This window comes from Lactuca serriola, chromosome 9 (genome assembly GCF_051521515.1).
Source record: "Lactuca serriola cultivar US96UC23 chromosome 9, Lser_US96UC23_V15, whole genome shotgun sequence".
Lineage (NCBI taxonomy): Eukaryota > Viridiplantae > Streptophyta > Magnoliopsida > Asterales > Asteraceae > Lactuca > Lactuca serriola.
The window spans coordinates 169,534,958-169,539,989 of NC_136416.1; the positions used below are offsets into that span (position 1 = coordinate 169,534,958).

Below are 5,032 nucleotides of genomic sequence, written 5' to 3' on the forward strand. Positions count from 1 at the left end.
ATTAAAGAAACCATACAGAAGAGTTGTATTCTCTTCCAAAGGTCAACTGTGATTTATGAGAATCTCTCAAAAACATCTATTATCTTCTTAATTCATTCAAGGCATCATTGGTTTTCTGAACAGACCAGGAGATCAAGATGATTCGCTAAGAGTGAAGATCATTCAAGAACTTACTTGGTTTTTAAGTTTTCGACAGTGATTAATAAACTTGAGAAACAAAGTTTAGCTTATGTGTTTTTGTTTTTGTTTTAAAACTTGTGGATGATTTTTCCTTCTGCTACTAGTAATTCATCTTTTTGTTAAATTTCATCTTGAATGTTGTTACTTTTTGTTTTCTCCTTATTTCAGTAACCATCACATAGGGGAAAACTGTTGGAAAATATTTGTATGTGATTATCACTTGAAATAAGTTGAGTCTATGTCTATATCTCTCTAACAAACATTATCAAAATGTTTCAGGTTGGAAATATCCTGAAGATTAAGCAAGTGTTTGAAGACTCAGATGTTGGAGCACTTGGAGCACTTGTTGTACACATGGAATACTTGATGTTGACATGGAGCATTTGCAACTTAAATGTAGCACCTGCTGAAAGAAAGTTAGACCATCATGATCTCAAATGACCACTACTAGAAAACACCCCTTTAATGACTCACAAACCATGACATGCACATATTTACAATACGCAAATGAGTGTGTCTTAAAAATAATGTCAGCTCTCCCTAAACTTAAAGGATTTAGGACACACATTTTTGCATGCCCTAAATTTAGTGCCTCACAAAAAAAACACGGAGGGCACTTTTCTTAAACGTGTGTCCTCAATAGATGTCGCTTTATAATTTTACAAACGTGCATCTCCTTTTTATCAACTAGCTAGCAGCGGGAAAAGGAAATCAAAAAAATTAGAAAACCCCCGCCTTCTTTGTTTCCCCTCATTTGCCCTAGGTGTGTTCTTTTCCATACAAAGATCATCACTGCTCTTCCTCCCCCTCCCTACATCGAGTTCAACTTCAAGTCTAAAATCCTAAGCAGATCTAGAGCCATAATTACTGAGATGCACCCGAAATTGCTCGATTTAGCCGATGAAGGAACCTTAGTTGTAAGTAGAAAGAGTCAGTTTGGCCCTGTTCCGGCATCGCGAACCGAGTTTCTGGAGCCTGGGACTATTTGGTTGCTAGGTACGAGTCATGTTTCTGAAAAATCGTTGTTAACATCGAACGAGTTGTCCAGACTGTGAAACCTAACAATGTCGTTGTCAAGCTTTGTAGAAGCAGGTACATGTGATGTTGTTAGATTCCATATTTGGAGAAGGAAGATAACAACGATGGGTGGGTTCGACCCTTATGAAATCAATCCAGACTTGCTACCTTTCTCTATCCGAATGCCCTCATAAAATCAACTCATTGTAAACCAGCATGCTAAGAACCACCAAATTCTTGGGTAAAACCACATCACCGCCATCAATATTTCACATAAAAAAGGGTAACCTACCAATGTTGGATGTGGCCTAGGCCACTGTTCCCTCATCTCTAAAATATGCACACTCACTCTTACAGGCAAGTATAATTGGATGCATATAATCTATCAAATGTATGGTTTTTTTTTGTGTTTTTATCATTTTGATTTTGTTTTTCGTGTTTCCATGAAGCTCTTGAATACCATGTATGTACAAATTCAATCGATCTTCCAAATCACCAGGTTCTCTATCTTTTTTCTCTTAACAGTCATGTATAATTTTTATATTTACTGTTCTAATGCTTTGATTTTGATTTGGATGAAACCTATGTTGATAGAAAGTTATATGTATAGATTTTGGTTTAGAATAAAGATTTATTTTGGGTTTACTCTTTGGAAAAAAAGACTTATTTTGGGTTTACTATAATGTAAAAGTTGTCTTTAATAGTGAATTTTAGTTAACTAATAAGCCCTTCTTTGTTTCCAGGTTGTTCCTATCCTGAGAGCTGGTCTTGCATCTATTCTGACATTAATAAAAGCATCTAATAATATTATTATTGTTTATATTGTAGCCAAGAATCAGCACCAGGGTACTCTTTAAGCAATCTATTAAGCTCCATATTTGTTCACTGATCAACAATTTCCTTAAAAGGCTAGTAACTTTTCTTCAAATTGCTCTTAAAAACATTTGTTCCCAAGCCTTATGTGTCTAAAGTTAGTTATATTCTAGAACGGTGTTTAAATATGAATTGTTGGAAAAAATCATTTTATACAGGGAGGAATTGCTCAAGACCTTTGTACAGATGGGTGTAAAAGATTAACTTATCGCCCCATATTTGTTGAAACTGGAGTCATTGTCAGGTAAAAGCATTTTCAAATTCTTTTTTATTTAATAAAAACACTTAGTTTATGTTGCAAATGGTTCAGCAAGAGTGAAGATGGGTAAAACTGAAGTCATAGCTTTGCCTTATCTTCTTAACTTGTTGACCAATAACCACAAAAAAGTATTAAGAAAGAAGCTTGTTGGACCATATCAAACATCACTGTTGGTAACAAGGAGCAGATTCATGTCATAAATTGAAATTTTCATCAAGATTTAAGCATCTAACATTATTTTCTTGACTGATATATCTGCTTTATGATTTTTACAGACAGTCATTGAAGCAAATATCATTGGCCTTGTTATTCATCTGCTTCAAAATGCAGAATTTGACATCAAAAAGGAGGCTGCATGGGCTATCTCAAATGCTACTTCTGGTGGAAGCCATGACCAAATCTAGTAAGATTCATAAACTTAAATTTTCATTATAATTTGTTAAGTATTTACATCTAAAAAGCTATATATTTACTGATAATAAAATGGTGGATGCAAGTATTTGGTAATTGAGGGATGTATTAACCCTTTGTGTGATTTACTGATATGTCCAGACCCAAGAATAGTGACAGTTTTTTTAGAAGGGCTAGAGAATATATTAAAAGTTAGTGAAGTAGAAAAGAATTTGGGAAGATCAGCGGATGTGAATCATTATGCACATATGGTTGATGATGCAGAAGGGTTGGAGAAGATTGAGAATTTACAGAGAATGATAACAATGAGATTTATTAGAAAGCAGTGAAACTTCTTGAGACTTATTAATTGGTTGGAGGAAGAGGATGATGCCATGCCACCTGGCGATGCAGCTGCAACTCAGCCTCCTGCTGGTGGCAGTTTCCATTTTGGAGGTGGTGATTTTTCCGTTCCTTCTGGTGGATTCAACTTTAATTGAGGTAGGTAGTAATAATATGTGTGTTTTTGAATACCCTTGGAATGGAATGACTGATTCCGTCGGAATGGAAAAAACATCATGTTTGGTTTGAATTTCATTCCATTAGGGAGGGGTTTTTTTTAATGCATTGAAGGAAAGGAATGATAATGTTATACTTATAAATTAGTTTTATTTGTATTATCTATTTTTCTTCAATAAGAAAAACTTTTTTTAAATTTATTCTTAAGTTTCAATCAAACTAATCTTTTTCCTAATTTACGTCAAAACGATTATTTAATTATGTTATGTTAAGATTTTATGGTATATAGTTTTTTTATAAACATTTAAGAGATTTATTATTTTCTATTTGAAATAAGATATATAGTATATAATAAAATGGTTCATTCCATTGGAATGAAAAATAAGTTTATTTTTCTTGATGGAATGGAATTTGATCTTTTTTTATAGAATGTAATGCTTTCCATTTTGTTAAGTTGGGGGTGATTCTTTTATTCCATTAGTTTTTTAATATTTTTGAACTTTTTTTATTGATCTACAATATTATTTTCTGAAAATAACTAGATATTAATTCTATCTAGGTTGTAATAAGGTTTTGTTAAGTGTGTACTTGGTTGATAGTAGTCTGAATTAGGTGTTGCTATCAAGGTAACATCATATAACTTTCTTTTTTCTTTTTAAAAAGAATAATCTTACTTTATTATTATTATTATTATTTATTCAATTCAAGGAAAGGTTGCTTTTGGTATGCAGCTCCTGTCATAGTTGCTTCAACTGCTCCTTTTGACAAACAACCAGAAGTTGATGTTCGTGATGAAGAGTTTCTACAATTTGACACAACTGCAGTTCCTGTCATAGTTACTTTAACTAAGGTAGTGTGTTTGGTATGTAGTAATCAAAGAGGGAATGGAATGAAGCATTACAGTGTAATCTAAAAGTTATGCTTGTTTTCCACATTGGAATGATATAATATAATTATCAATTACTTTTATCTCCTAAATTCATCTTTTTTGGGTTAAATTTAGTTTTTTATATTTGATTCTCTCATATGAATCTCATCTTAAATATCAAACTGGAAACATCTTCTCGACCAAATTCAAGTGCTTGTCCTAATATAAGTCAAGGTTATTATTGGTCTTTCTCATTATGGGAATGCATTTTGGCCAAAAGATGAAGGATTAAGTAATGATAAAAATAGTCCAACTGGAGTTGAACAACTTGAGTTTCTTAACAAACCATGGTGTCCTCTCACCGGTAAACTCAAAATGTATGTTTTTATTATAAGTCCATATTTGTGTGCTTAAATGCAAGAAATAGCAACCAACTTTCATTTATTTATTTATTATTTTGAAAATTATCCTTAATATCTAATTGTGATGTTGTGTAATTATGCAGGCTTCTAGTTTTGATTTAGATGGTGGTTCTGCGATTTTTTTTTCATTCGAAACACCGTGTCCCAAAAACCCTTCAGGAAAGTCTGATCTTCCAGGGTAGATGTCTTTGTTTCCACAACAGATCTAGATAAAGAACCACCTAATGCCCAATTTCAAACAGGTAATGGCCAATGGAATGAGTATTTTTTTCAATGTGAAGTTAAATTCCTTTCCATATACTAAAATTATGATAATTTCATTTTTCTTAGGGTATAAACAAATTACGTCTGGATTATTGAAAAGAGTTAGATTTGTTTCATCAGCTCTACTTGATCATGTCATTTGGTGAAGAAAATGCACCCATCTTAGGTCTATGGGTGGTTAAACTTCTAGTCATTGCTTTGTTCGCTGCATCATCAATGACCAGCATTGTAAGTTTTTTT

At 32.7% G+C, this 5,032-nt stretch overlaps 1 pseudogene; it reads left to right on the forward strand.

Annotated features, from left to right (window-relative positions):
• Nucleotides 1–1,244: 1,244 nt before the first annotated feature.
• Nucleotides 1,245–3,300, forward strand: LOC145076285 (importin subunit alpha-1b-like; annotated as a pseudogene).
• The last annotated feature ends 1,732 nt before the right edge of the window (nt 3,301–5,032 follow it).